General features: G+C 32.2%; 1 pseudogene; it reads left to right on the top strand.

Moving 5' to 3' along the window:
- The first annotated feature begins 12,773 nt into the window (after window positions 1-12,773).
- LOC148801709 (miraculin-like) lies at window positions 12,774-14,316 on the top strand (annotated as a pseudogene).
- Window positions 14,317-15,137: the final 821 nt, after the last annotated feature.

Genomic DNA, 15,137 nt, shown 5'->3' with positions numbered 1-15,137 from the left:
TATGTAATCGTCTAGCTGCCTACAAAATCCGAGGGTCCACATTTGAATGCGCTCCATCTAGTTTTGGCAACATAGGGATGGGTGACCGAGATTTTTTATTTTTGAGAAATGACCAGAGACTATTCACTTTGACTCAGTGCTGGTTTTGATATTGGAGATTAGTCACTGAGATGATTGATATCAATTGTTAGCATGGAGTCTCCTAGCTCAATGTAGTTTACGTTAACTTTAACTCGTATGAGGGGTGGCGAACCGAATATTTGTCTATTCGAGCCGAATATTTGGTTATTCGAGCTTAGTTCATTAAAATTGTGTTAGGCTCAAATTTGATTCGAGCTAGATATTTGAGCTTGAGCTCTGCTTGGTTCAAAGTTCACAAGTTCAAGCTCGGCTTAGCTTGAACTCAACTTCAAGCCATATTTTTTTCTAAAAAATAAAAATGATACATATAAAAATATTTTTTTATTTTACATACAAAAAAATATGAATTATACAAATTATTTACTATTATACATAAAAAATAAAAATATTATATATAATAAAAATGATTTATTATATATATTTATATGTATGTGTATGTATATAATAAAAAATTATTTATTTATTATACTAGGCTCGTGAGCCTCACGAGTCAAGCTCGAATAGCTCGTGAGAAGCTCGACTCATTGCCACCCCTACTCTTTTCCAATTCTCATTCAGTAAGGTTTTTGATATCAGAGATGATTGCTATTGTATGCATTCTCGAGGGGTGATGATGAAAAACTGAAAAAATGAACCAAATTGATGAGACCAAATGGAAAATTTCAGATTGATTCTGTATTTTTGAAAAATTAAAGGTATCAGTTCAATTTCAGTTAATCAATATTATAGGTGCATAGTGCTTAGTTAGTCTCTCAGAGCACAATGAACACTAGATTGATACCACATGGATGCTTGTGATTAGCCTACAACATCCCAATTCATTAAAGACTGAGCCTAGATGTCACCTACATGTGTGACTCCGAAGGGACAAACGTGACAGGGCACCACATAGGTATAATAAGGCGTCGTCTACCAGATGGTGATATCATTAGTGCCATGTCAATTAAGTAAGGCACACAAAGGGAAATAACACACATGGGCTATGAGGATCTCCAAATGAAAGGAAAGCCAATATTTGGAGAGATCCCCATAGGGACATGTGGTGAAACCCCAACAACGCCCTTAATGATTGACAACAAATCCAATATTCCATTTCCTAATAGGAAACAAACACCTCTTACTCCTTCTTTTTAAGATCTTGGGATCTTCCCCATAAATAAAGACCCTCCTCACAATTAAATTCATTTAGTCATCTAGTATCCTCACCACTGATCCCTTATCTTGTCACCCACTCTTTGTGCCCTAGCCGCTGACTTGATCCTCTTGCCCATGGTCTTTCTTTGTCTTACAAAGAGACTGCCTCCCTAACCCAGCCACCACCTAACCTACAAATACAAAAAACTATCAATTAAAGGTATTGGAAATGATTTCTATTGTATGCCATGTAGGATAAACTAGCAGTTAATTGAACCAACCGATACACAAACATACATATATATATATATAAATGAATATATATGCATTATATATTTATAATATAGTATACATTATTTATAATTTATAATATAATATTTTATATGTATTTTTAGTTTTTTATTATTTACTTATAATATATATTTTAAAAATCAAACAACCTGAAAACCAACAAACCAAATTGGTGGTTAACCTAATCGATCAATCGACCAACCGATCAACTTTAGTTTGGTTTTGGTTACCAGTTTTCCAAAATTCAGTACTATGGTTCGGTTTAGAACATAAGCCTATGATTCAGTTAACTGAATCGTGAGCACACCTGCCTTCACTTGTTGGGAAGTTATTTATCTAGGTAAGTGCACTTACTCTGGTGATTATTTCCCAGGAAACACTTAGTCGAGTAAATGCATTTACCCATGTTCTTTTATTTCCCAAGAAAATAAGACAAAGACCATTTCATCCATAAGAATCATTATTAAAAGGGATAATTTTGACCCATCTAAGTGTTGGCAACTTTCCCTTCATGTGGGAAAGTTACTTACCCACTTAGGAGATGGGTATTAGTTATCTGGGAAACCAATACCTAAAAAAGATAAAATTTTTGTAGACCCACAAAATGTAAAAAAAAAAAGAACATGGGTATCTTGGTCAATGGGAATCAGAATCCCATTGACCAACTTTCCCCCTTCTCAAAATCCAAAAAATGAATGGAACTAAAATGCTATCAATTGTTAGCATGGAGTCTCCCAGCTCGGTGTAGTTTATGTTCAAGCGTCTTGCTTTCTTTATAGCATCTCTTGCCACCCAAGCTTCTACTACGTTAATAGTGTTGCCATTGAGTTAGTTTTGATGATGTTGCCATTGACGCATCTCGCCACCCACCCATTGCTGATTCTCCATTAGAATAGCATTGAAGTTTAATTTAATAGCACTCAAACGTAGAGGCTTCCATCAAGTTTAGAAAAGTGATTAAAAATATGTATTGATTTGAATAAGCACTTATTTTTGGGCCGGAACTATGCCAATAAGCACTTATCAATATTTGGGAAATAAGCCTGAATAAGTGCATATTCTTGAGAATAAGTACTTATTTGAAAAGCCCGAAATTTGGGCTTATTTTTAAGTGCTTATTTCCTTTTTGAATGTCATGGCCTATCAAATTATTTTGAAAATACCTATATATTATCCCTATTCGAAATCAATGCTTTTTTACCAAATGCTCATAAGCGCTTATTAGAATAAGCACTTATTTTTCAAATAAGCACTCCTAAACTCTGCCCAAGTTTCTTCTCCCTAGATTCCACAGCATAGATTTTAAGGCCTTCCTGAAAGTCTTTCAAGTCCCTAACTGTTGTTTCTAAGAGAAACACTTCGTTGAAATGTGTTCATGGAAATTACAAGCACTTCTCTATCTCTAAATATTCTACACAATATATGCATTAAAAGTTAAACCCATAAAATAATATGGTGGAGGTGGGAACACAACAATTCTAGTCTAGCATTAAAATCAAATCTATATCTATACTACTATAAAAAGTTTGATTAAGGTCTCAAATTTCTAGACTTTTTAGCTAAAATATCACTTTTTATTTTGGTTTATCTCAATTGTGAGGGGCCAAAAAGGTAGTTTAAATACTGCTATTCAATTCATTGAATTCCCTCTCATTAAATCTCATATATAGGCATGAGGTACCAAAATGATTACTATGTTTTGTTTTTTGTCTTTTGTTTTTGTTTTAACAGAGTTTTTTTTTGCTTATCAAAAAAGAGTCCCATATTTAAGGCAATAGATAACATTCCCTCTCATCAAATCCTATATTTAATATTATTTTCTAATTTCTCAGCATTAAATTACACTAAATATATACATAATAATTTTAATAGCATAAAAACCTATATTTTTAAATTGACCCAAAAATGAAACTATTTTTTTTTAATCTAGGAGGTGGGTAAGAAGTTGAACAGTTTAGGTTGAATGGGTAAACCCAAGAAGCCATAATTAAATGATAAAAACACAAAAAAAAAGAAAACCGTAAAAAAATTGAATACATCTCTAATATTATATATTGGCCATAATAAACAATAATGAGTGTGATAAACACAAATTATTTCTATTAATGATATAAATGAAATACAAAATTCAAAATTGATCCAAAAAAATCATTTTTTGTATATAGGTGGTGGATCAACGGCTCAATCTTTTGAGTCAAATGGCTCAACCCATAATATCATAATTAAGTAATAAATCTTTAGATAAAGATAGAAACATAAGAAATACTGAAATTTTGTAAAAAAACATTTAGATAGTTATCTAGTGTTAATGTTATGTATTTATCATAGGGACTTTAGCATAATTAATCATCTGGTTTGGTCAATTCACAATTTCATTCAAGATGAAAAAATCATTGTGAAAACCATGAGCAGGAGAAAAACTTGATTTTTTTGGGGACCAAATTGCCCACCTCACTATTGTCATTTGTCCAATTCCCTTGCTTCCCTTTGTTAAAACCATGTCGCTTCTTGTTCTTCAGCAAAGAACCACCATTGCAATAGTGTGCCTTAGAAAACACCATCTCCAATTGCACCAGAAATTAGTGATTCCTAAGGTGAAAGCACTGTTCCAAGTGATTTTCTAAGATGGAGTTTGCTTTCATTACAAGAAAATAGATTTTTAACATCCGGAAAAATCGTCATTAAAAGTCCAAAACTCGTCGTTGAAAGTTTTTAATGACAATATCATATACCATCGCCACTCGTTGCTAAAGGCCTTGCTGCTAAAAGTCTAGGCGACGAAATGATAATTTTGGTCGTTAAAACCTATTACCAAAAGGGGTGCTATTGGTCGTTAAAAGTACTGCAATAGTAACGAAAGATCTTGTCGCTATTAATTCAAAACTATTAATTACGACTTATCTCATCACCACTAAACATGTATTAATGACCACAAGTTATCGCCAATAAATTCAAATTTATTAACAACGACATATTCCGTCAGTATTGATCTCATAATAACGACTAAAAATACCATTGTTAATAAGTTTAAAAGTAATAATGACCAATGTATACTGTCACTATTAATCTCAATTTTTACTTGACCCATTAATGAGCCTTACATAACTAAAATTAGTGTATGCCAGAGTTTAGAACTTGACCCATGAATGAGCCTTACATAACTAAAATTCCCTATATTTTATTGTGATATGAGTATCCATACTCTTAAAACAAGAAAATACACATTTAGTAAAATTAACACTAGTAAGCAAAAAATATTATATATAAAAGGTTTTGGTGGGTTCAAAATAATAAAATTATCCCTGTAAATCTTATCAAACATGGCTGCTTAATGAGAAGCCAAAGAAACAATTCTATGTTTGTATATACATGTAACGTAAACAAACTATTTATTAAATGTCAAAATATGCTAAAAAATATCCATGTATCTCCATGGAGTAAGCCTTAGAATGACCACTAAGAGCTTTAATTCCTCAAAAACAATGCTTCTTGAAAAATAACTCTTAACTCAGCTACCAACAGAACTTCCACTACTCCCAACTTTACAACCTACAACCATAAAAAACTCTTTAGAGGAGTTATAAACAAAGAAACCATAATAAAGTTCTCATTATGTAATTTATTTCAATTGAAGGATTTAGTGATAGTCAAATAAATCTCCTTAAGCATTTACATAACTCTCCATAATAGTTTCTACCTAGCAAAAAAATGTTAAGTAATTCATTTTTTAAGTGGATAGAGTTCTTAGGGGGAAAATTTTTTACCAATTTAATGGTCATTTTATGAATATTTAGATGAACCAACTTGTTATGTATATTCTTCATGATGGGTATGGTTTACTTTCTCCATGAATTACCTTTGAAGTCTAAACTTCACAATGTATATCCAAGTCTGTAGCACATAGTTATTTATTCAAGTTTCAGTGGGGCTGATATTCTTGTCTTGGTAGTTTTTATGCTATCTTAATCCTAGAAAGAATTTCATGAAAAACTTGATCATTTATCCTGTAAAATTCCTTTTGTTCATGGACAAAAAGAATGATAAAATATGAGTGGAGCCTTTGTTTTCATGTTAGAGATGAAGAAAAACATATGGATTTTATTTATGATGAATTTCACAATCCTACTATATAGCTAGCACATAGTTGCATGTTCAAGTTTCAGGAGGTCTGATATTCTTGTTTTGGTGGTTTATGCTATCTTAATCCTAGAATGAATTTCATGAAAAACTTGATTATTGGGTGATAATGCATATGCCCTCCTTTTCTCTTTCATATTTTTGTGTACAAGATTGAGCTGAGTTTAGCTGACTTCCAGATTTTGTGCATATGTACCATCTTTTTCTTTTAACAAAGTTTCTTTAAAACAAGTCATTATAGAGATAAGATCTACTTGCTAAATCTCCACAAATACTTTGGAAGTGATCCTTTAATCATGATCCTTAAATTTTTGTTACAAAGATGATCAAAGCACACAGACCCAAATCTGACAGCACTTTTTCTTTTCATCCTCATAATCAATAACTATGGCAGGAGAATGCTAGATAAAAAACAATCTATGCTAAGGCCATAAGGGTTGTACTTTTCTCCATGTTAGATGGAGGGGGAACCATCGTCAATCCAATATGACCTTCTTATAATGCAGGAATGGCATGCTAAAACTTGCTCTCCACCATTGTAGAAATTGAGGCTGAATGTAAGAACTACAAATTTTTGTAACTGAGATTTTTTGTTGGTAACTGATAACTATGTTGGATTTAATAAGAAAAGAACAATGATGGTGCACATTGTTATGGTATCATAACTCCTTGCCTACGACACTAAATCCTCTGAAGAAACATTTCTCCAATACATTTTATCCATTTGAACTCCTTGTATAGCTAATGTACCAACCAAGCTATTTATTGTCCTTTGATCCTATAAGGTTGTTGTCATTTTTCTAGCCAAGTATTATTTTCTCATGCTTGAGGGAATTGCTTGGCCATAGTCCTTGCAATAGTACTAGTGGAGCTGCTCCTGTTGAGTCACATATCCTAAAGGTCTAGGGAAGATGACCCGAAATTGTTTCCATTACAATCTCTGAATACTCCCTCAATTCTTGATTCTCCTATATTTACCATGACCCATTAAAAAAATGTACATATTGACAAGAAATTGAGATCCCAAAGGCGTATCCACCACCACCACCACCACCACCACCACCTTGTAACTAACTAGTAACTGCTACCTTAGTTCCTTTATCACCATCAAAATGAACATATCCTAAGAAAGATATTTTTAGAGGAGATCCAACATTCCGTGTTGGGCCATTTAATATATGCTCATTCAGATGATTGCATTGACCAACATGACCATTCTATTGAGAATTATTGTAAAATGTGAATTTTCTCCTTAAAATATCTTTTCATTTTTGTCTTTTAGTGATAAATTGTAACACCTTTCTATTTTGTTTATTAAATTAGTAATACTTGATGAATATTTGTATTTTAGAATCCTAAAAAACCATTGCATTGACAAAATTGATAGAGGTGTCTGGATCATTATATGGCTATCTTGACTATTGTGTTTAGACACCCATCACTAAAATTGAATATCTTGAAGAGCTGAGAGAACTTGGATTAGGTACTTTTAGGACTATCTATAATGGAAAATGGAGCAGGACAGATGCTGCCATCAAAAGAATAATGAAGACCTTCTTTACAGGCATCTGAGCAAGAGAGATTAGTGAGTTCCCAAGTAATATAAAATCATGTACAGTTGAATGTAAATCTATTTATTTGATAGATAAGCAACAATTGTACCACATTAATTCCGGTAGTACAACTAAGTCAAGAAAAGTCAATATAAAACTTCTAGTAATGCTATTTTAATCAGCTATCCTAAATTTTGAAGTAATGAATATTAACCTACTTAGGGTTTTTGGATTCAATTATTACAACACCCAATGTGGAAACATATACTTATCATAAGATGAAATGTGGTCAAGAGCATTTACTTGGCTTGATTAATTATTAACAGAGAAGTTCAATAATGAAATGTCAGTATTTTATTTATTTATATTCGTGCATAAAGATCTGAAGTACTATCAAGAACATCGAAGGGCTATTTGACTTTTCTGAGACAGAGGTATATATGTTCTCAACAAGATCCATAATCTAAACAGTAATGGAAATATTAGATGATAAAGATGGTTTAGCAAACACAAAGAAGTTCTATAAAATTATCATATTATACTTTCATTCACCCAACTTATAATGTAGAAAATGGGTTTTCATTAGACTTAATAGTCTTGCATCATTCTATAGAAATATTCCAAGCACAATTTAACCACTAGCTAGTTGCCTAAGTTTTGGTTGATACCAAAGGCAAATAGTAGTTTGGATGATTTGCAAGAGTGCATTGAATGAGTACTTAATTTGTTAGCAGCTAAATGACATTTTAAATTTATAGATCCTTTGATTAAAAATTTAACTATTGAATAAGTCTACTACCTTCCCCAATATATGCAACTGTCAATAGAACCTTTAAAGTATCCAACACTATATTCATTTATAATTAAATTTATTAGCATTCCTATGGCCATTCGTATAAAGAAGAAATACCAAGTTTTGAAAAGCTTGAAGAGGATGATACCAACCAACTTGGGTCCCAAAGTAGCAATCAAGTGTCTTAATTGGTGTTGGAAGATACAAATGATACAGAGCTAATTCATTACAAATACAGAGCTTGGGTCTCCACCTTGACCCTATTGGATACCCTCGACCCAACCCCACCTTGACCCTTTGCCTTGACCCTATTGGGTACTCTCAATCCAACCCCACCCTGACCCTAATGGGTCATTTGACCCACATTGACTTTTGTTGGAATGTGTGGGGTCAACATTGTCACCCCTAGATGCAAGCAAAGGCATGGGGATTACCATTTTGATCCTAAAGTTTTTTTATTATATGATATTCTTGAATTGAAGCCTTTAAGTTTGAAATAACTAAACAGCCCCTAATTGTGGACACAACAAGAATTGACTATTGTTTTTACAACATTGGCTTAAAATGCTTAACCCAGAATTCCTTAGTTCCTCCCAAACATTTTTGCTAAATTTCTAACTAATTAAAATGTCCCTTCACTTCCTTTGAAAATCCACCATTTGATATCTAAAACGTCTCCAAAGTCATCATGATCAATGAATTGCATCAGTCTAAAAGAATGCCATTTTATAACTTTCTATAAAAGGAATTAGTGGAGAGTAGAACTAGGGCTAGATCTAATGTGCTTATGCCAGGTGGGTCATCTTGACCCTTTTTTCTCTTTTGGTCACTGATTCTTTACTAATAAAATCCTCTAATCAGTTCTCAATAAAAAAATTAAAAATAAAAATAAAATTTGTCTTGATGAAGTAGCATCTGCATGAGATCAAAACTTTTTGTCCAATAAAAAAACACACAAAATAAACCTTCACAACTTTTTATCTTCATATTGTCAATACAAACCATCCAACAATAAGCAAATTACCTCAAGCAAACATCTATCTTATGTCTTAGGGACACTCTAACACCATCTAATGGAGATCAAAACTCTGATGCCCAACAAACCTTGCTGAAAATCACATTTCTTATGGTCCATTTTGTTCGTGGTCAAAATTAGAACCATAATCAGAATCAGAATCCTTTGAAATTGGAATCAAAATGGTTTATTCTCATAGCCCGTTTACTTCAAATAGGAACCAGAATTGGAATTGGAATCAGTTGGAATGGGATCCCATTCCCAAGGGAGGGGAAAGGAATGCCCTTCCACTAGGAATGGGAATGGGATTTCGATTCTGCTCAACCAAATAGTTGGAATTGGAATGGACCATTTAGGTTTCGATTCCAAACTCCTATATTCGTGAACCAAATGGGCCATTGGAGATTAAAAGGCCTCTTTGAAGAAAAACATAATAATTGATGCAAGAAAGGATCTCATTCTTGGAGGTATTAGTTCTGAACTTAAGGGCAAACCAATGACCACCAAGCTAATACCCCACAATACAAGATTAAAAGAAACATTTGGTAGCAAAAGATTTTTTAATCAATCATTTGGCAACAAAAGATCATTGCAATATTTGACCATTATTATATTCAATGGTATTCCACAGCCTATCTCCAAAATCAAATCTATTTGCTTCAGTGGAATTAGGTAAAACCATCTCCTAGTCCACAACTAGACTTGAACTTATGTATCTTTGGTAATTAAACATACACTATCAAAAACAAATTAACTAGTGGATACAATAAAAAATATTACGTTGATGTAATCATATAGTTAGAGAATTCTCTGAAACAGAAATTCAATGATAACAAACTCTTTAACACCTATTAGAAGAAATTTTAAGGGAAGTAAAGAAGGGAGATAAAACAAAGAACCATCTACATTCAAAACTCTTCCACCATATCTTGTTAACCTATTAATTAAAAAACAAAAGAATAAAAAATATAAGCTTACTGAAGGGAAACCAAATGGAATTGTTCAAAGTGATTGAAAGTGTTCATTTGCAATTCTCCAATAAACTCTAATGTCAAGACTATAGAATACCATACATCAAAAGAAGGAATATGTTAAAAAGAAAAGCCAGTTGGTTTATATTCAATAATTAAATAAAATATTAGAAAAGACCTATTAGTGTTTGCTTCTCTGTTTAATTCAATGAACACTTCCATCGTTATAGAAAAATTTTTGAAGATACAAAGATTGAGTACTTTCAAAAAATAAATTGGGGATTTAGGGTAGAAGAGGGGGAGAGGAGAGAGAAACATACATTTGGTCCTTTGGTGCATTTTGGTTGTAATGAGCTCGGATTGCAGCGAAGATATGTTATAGACCCTATGAATTCAAATGATAAGATGTTAATGTTTCTTCTCTCCCAAAAGGATGCAATGGCAGCAAGCAGATAACTCACCGGTGTTGTTCGTCTAAAGCTCTAATCGGTAACAACAACAAGTAAACAAGAAATGTTTAATCGCCTATTGCATTTTAGTTGCAGTGATGACAAATGAGACGATGGAGGAATTAGAGGGGATGAAAGAGTAAGGACGGTGGAGAGAGAGAGAGAGAGAGATTTTAATGAATAGGAAACCACTAATGGAGTAGGAGAGAGGGAAATTTTTTGATAATTGGAGAGAGGGAAATTGGGACCCAAATTAGTGGGAAGGAAATCCGTGCAAATACCGGTCACTATTTTATTTTGTTTTAGAAAATTTTTATTTTCCATTATTAACGACGGAATTAATTTATCAATAATGACAACTTTTTAAATTGGTCATTAAAAGATAATCTCTTGTTGAATAATACTGACGATGCACAAATTTTAACGTTAATAATGTCTTATAATGACGAATTTTCAATCATGTCGTTAAAAAGCTTATTTCTTGTAGTGTTTGTTTATGCAAAAACTCAAGATTTTCACCCTCTCCAACTTTATAAAATCTCTCTCTTAGAGGAAAAACCAGAGACGAGAGACAATTTCAGAAATTTCAGGTTTTTACTCTTTATACGAAATGTTCATTTGAATTTATAATTAGATGAGACTGATTGTTGTAGCTAGTGAGCATTTTGAATACCTTCTGACTTCTAGGAGACACTGAGAATGCTAGAGATGGGAGCCCATTGAGCATTGAGTCATGGAGAGATAAGGCCACAACCCGAACACATATTGGTGAATGACCATTCTATACTTGAATCTTTTGATTCTTTTTCATTTTTACTTTATTTTTTTTTTAATTACAACTACCTTATGCATCAAGTCAATAGAACAACATTCAACCACCTTGAACCATCAACTACAGTTTTAACTAGTGGTCAAATGATCGATACAAGTTGCGGAGAAAGCAGTCATGTTCTTATTAGCTGGAGTGAAAGCGCTAAAGACAGGAGGGTTGCATTTTTAAAGCTTTTGGAGAGACAGAGAGAGATCCCTATAGGGGTAATTTTGTCCCATAAAGAAAATATTTTTGTCTTTCAATGATTTGAATATTATTTTTAAAACATCACTGGTTCTGTCTATTTTTGTAAACATTGTTATTTATTTTGTAAAATGCCCTTTATCATATTCAACAAAAATAAATGTGTAAATCAGAAGTAATTTTATTAATGATGAAAATGGAATATACAATTTAAAATTAATTCCAAATCCATGCTTGTCAATGATATCTGAAAATCTAACCTAATCAAACATCTGATCCGATTATCTTGGATTTAGATGATGTATTTATGTAATCGAATCGGATTCGGATTTGACTCCATTCAAATCTAATTATATTATAATATTTATTTACTTTAATGTATAAATTTTATATAATTATATTTAAAAATATAACTACATATTATGTATGAATTTATATGCAATAAATTTAATATATTATATTTACATTAATGTATTATATATAGAGGTTAAAAAATAATTTTTTTTGTATTTTAAAATTAAAGCAAAGTCGAATTAAATCAAAATTTGACTTGAGTCTGTTAGGATTCAAATTCGAATCCAAGGCCTTCAAATCCAATCAGATTTTAGATCATATTTAGTTGCAAATTTTTAATAATTGGATCATATTCATATTTTGCTTAATCCGATCCGATTACAGCCCTACAAAAGCAAAACAGTTTTTTCCATCTAGGTAGGGATGAGCAATCAGTTTATTCAATTAAAAACTGAACCAAATAAACCAAAATAACCGAAACTGAATTTTTCAGTTCAATTTCTGGTTAAAACCAAATTTCATTAATATATTAATACATATTAACATATTAACACACACACACATATAATATATATATATATATAATACAATATATAAAATACATTTATATCTTAATATAATATAATATAATATAATATAATATATGTTATAGATATTAATTATGTAGTATATATAATAACCAAATTTCTAAATTTTAAAATCGAAAGCGAAACTGAACTTTTGTAAAACCGAATTAACACAACCGAAGTAACCAAAAACCGAAAAAAACCGAAACTAAAATTTTCAATTTGACTCTTTGGTTTTAACTGAACAATTCTCAACACTATATCTAGGTGGTGGCTCAGTGGTTTATCTATTAAGGTCAAATTAGTTAACCCCTAACGTGATAATTAAATAATAAAATTCTAGAAAAAAATATAGATAAAAATAAGTGGAGATAGAGTTGTATACAATGGTGATATTAGATAAAAATAAGTGACATGAGTAAGAATTATTTGTATTGATAATGGAATGCAATAAAAAATTTAAATCAATAGTGGAGAAAAAAACAAACTCATTTAAGCATTTTAAATAAAAGGTTCAACTATAATACCGGAAAGATAAATGTGGAAAGCAATCAGGTGGTTATTTATCAATCATGGAATCATCGGCCCTTCCGGTAGTATAATTTTTTCCTTCAAACAAATTGTTTTTAACATTGAATTGATCAGAAGAGTATAACCAACTTTTTGTGCAATTGATGAGTTTCTTTAATAACATGGATGTTCTTGTAGCAAATCTCTAACAATTACAAAATACCAATGTCTCCATTTTGAAAAAAAAATATTTAACCTTCTTTTATTTTCATTTATAAAAGACTCATCAGCATAAATAACTAATAAAGCCTGCTACATGTTACACAATCCTAGACTCACCAAAAATAAATATTGAATATGAAATTGTTTAAATAAATTTTCCAATCCACTAGTGTCATTGTTGACTGGAATTGAATTCTCCTATAAATGCTCATGGAGCTTTAACCATGATAACTCCCAAGTCCCAACTACCAAACTACAACCCAAATCAATTTATTTGCCAGAATATAAAGCATGGACTCACTCTTCAATCAAACCGAATTTTGCCACTTGTTATTTGTAACTATATATTAATTTGATGTATGTATGTATGTATATACATAACTGATTGTTAGACATTTAATGTCACTTTGAACACAATACCTACATTTCCATCCCTTTAGAGAAATAAAACTGTTTTCAGTTATGGCTTGAAATTTCCAACTCTATAAATGGGGGAGCTACATTGCATTCTTCCAAACCCATTGAAGCTAAAATCTTCAAACTTGCAAAGCCTCCATTGCTAATACCAACACCAACCTCTCTATTTTTATAACCATGTGGCGTAGATAAGTAATATTTGGCTTATTAGTTTTGGCTTCAATTTTCCGAACAGCGGCCACAATTGAGCCTAGCTATTATCACCAAGCACAAGCAGTCCTCTACATAGATGGTAACCAACTCCAAGCTGGAAGAGAATATTATATTGTTTCAGCCATTCGAGGAGGTGGTGGAGGTGGGGTAACTATAGGTAAAAGCTCAAGCTCAAGTTCAAGTTCAAGTTCATGTTCATGTTCAAGTTCAAGCTCAAACATCAGTACCTCGAAGAGATATCATCAGAAGAAAACGAGATCCAGGAGCATGCTGATTTGAATACTGGGTTCTCGGGACTAAGGAGAGTATGGCAAGTGGAGGAGGCCAACAACGACACATCATCATCATCTAGTCAAACAATAAGGTACATAACCCTGAAAGTCCAACCAGGTCATCCAGGAGCCTCCACAGTGAGGAATTGATTCAGGATAGAGAGGATCAATAGGTCAAACCCTGAGTACCGAATCACCTATTGTCCTAGTGTATGCGAGTTGTAGGGATTATAGAGGTGAATGAGAAGAGGTGGCTTTCAGTTCCACAACATGGAGAATTCCCATTTCTGTTTGTGAGGGCAAGGCAGTCCAAGGATCTGTAGATAGCTCAAGATGGCTACAGATTAATAATCAAACGAAATCAGTTAGGCGCTTGGCCTACTTGCTTAGGCTTGCTGCATTTTTGTTAACATTTTTTTTTTTTTTTGTTATTGGGGATTTAGGGAATTTGGTGCTTTTGTTTCATTCTTGTGTAGCAAGTATGTCCAACACGCATTATCATATTGGAATATTTTCGTAGTAGTTGATTTTTTCTCTCTTTATCCCCATATTCTAGAGTATGAAATGAGAATATCGTTTCTAGGTTAAGCCAAACAAGTATAAGACTAATTGCTTCTTTCCCTCCCTAGCCGTTGGAACATGTGACGGGTAGATAATTCATATTAACATATGAACTTCTAGGGACAAATTTGTATTTTGAGAAAGGAATTGTGATTAAGGCCCAGTTCATTTCCTCTTAATTCTTATCTCTTAGGAGGAATCTTTCAACATTAAGAGAAAAATGATTGTTCATTTCCTCTTATCTCTTATCTCTTAAAGTGCAATCATACAATTTTTTGTTTTCCAGTGATACCCCTAAAAAGACAAACAAAAACTCTCATATATGGGGTCAAAATGGATATTTCATAATTTTCAAAATTCAGAATTCAGAACAACATTCTCTACATTCAGAGTTCAGAGGAAAAAAAAGTTCACCAATACCAAAATACCTTTAAATGTAATTATTGCACTTTTAGATGTCAGACTTCAGAGCAAACGAACAAGAACTAAAACAATTGATATTGTAGTTCCAATCATCATGCATGGTAGAACCGTAGAAGTCATGTTGGTAGATGCCACCCCATCCATCTATTAAAGTTCACCT

The sequence above is a fragment of the Nelumbo nucifera genome, chromosome 3 (assembly GCF_055504915.1).
Source record: "Nelumbo nucifera cultivar China Antique chromosome 3, China Antique-T2T, whole genome shotgun sequence".
Classification (NCBI taxonomy): Eukaryota; Viridiplantae; Streptophyta; class Magnoliopsida; order Proteales; family Nelumbonaceae; genus Nelumbo; species Nelumbo nucifera.
The sequence above is the reverse complement of the archived record's forward strand: the minus strand, read 5'-3'. Positions and strand labels throughout refer to the sequence as shown.